The following is a 1,127-nucleotide window of genomic DNA, read 5'->3' on the forward strand; positions in this document are numbered from 1 at the left end:
TGCCAATGCATCAACGCTCCGAAACAAAGGAAGCAGCGCTCCAGCGCCGTCACCCATCCAGCAAACCTTCTTTATGGGCACGCATCCAGGCTACCCGTGTGTGCCTTCCCGACCCGCAGGGCGCACACGAGCGGTGAAACAGGGCAGCATCCGCCCGTCCCCCTTCGCGTCCCACTACGAGACCCGCCTCCACGCTCTTCAAGCTGCCCACGGTGCGTGAGCTCGACGTGGCACTCCGTGAAATCAACTGCGGCTCCGCCCCGGGCGTCGACGAGGGTGACGGTGAGGCCATCGACCCCCCCCCCTCCCGGTGCACGGCAGCGGGGGGAGCGCTGCTGGCAATCGCCAACCAGAGCGCCACCAACAGCCGCGTCGCTGGTGCATGGAAAGGGGAGACTCCCCTTGTACCTCATTCCCCCCTCCTAAGGCCGCACAACCCCAATGACGCTCCCGCGTCCCGCCGCCCCCGTTGCACGGAACAGCACTCTGCGCCTGTTAACCGAGCAAACAATCTAGCGAGGACTGCGCGATGATCTGCAAAACAGACTTCCACCACAGCAGTTTGTCTAACGTCCTCAGCACTTCACCGCAGACCCTCCACCCCCCCCCTCCTCCCCCCTTCCGCTGCCGCCGGACTCTCTCCTCCACAACGCCGTCAGGCACCAGACGGGCACCATGACTGGAGCAGCGTTTGTGGACGCTACGCGTGCGCGTGTGACTGGGCAGATGACGGCGCTACCATCACGGCACCGAGGAGGCTCAGCGTAGACCTTCGCCTAACTCGCTGGACCATGAACGCGTCTTGCGATGGTGGCGCCCATGCTGGCCTCGAGAAGGCTGCTTCCGAGGCGGCCTTCCCCTTCATCACGTGGAGTGGTGCCGCTGAGTGTTGTGCTCGGCAAGGCACACGGACTGCGCCACGCCCTCTGTGCTGATGACCGCACATTCCCGAAGCCCTCCACAGCCGACGATTTCATAGGCGCCACACTACCGTCCGCCCTCTGGAAGGCAGAGCACTGCACACGGGAGCGCTTCGTGGGTGTGTGGGCGCCCCCTCCCCCTTCCCCCCAGGAGGCAGCACACCGTGCTTGGCGCGCGACACCGCAACGAGCCGAGGATGCGGTAGT

The sequence above is a fragment of the Leishmania donovani genome, chromosome 12 (genome assembly GCF_000227135.1).
Source record: "Leishmania donovani BPK282A1 complete genome, chromosome 12".
NCBI classification, from domain to species: Eukaryota; Euglenozoa; class Kinetoplastea; order Trypanosomatida; family Trypanosomatidae; genus Leishmania; species Leishmania donovani.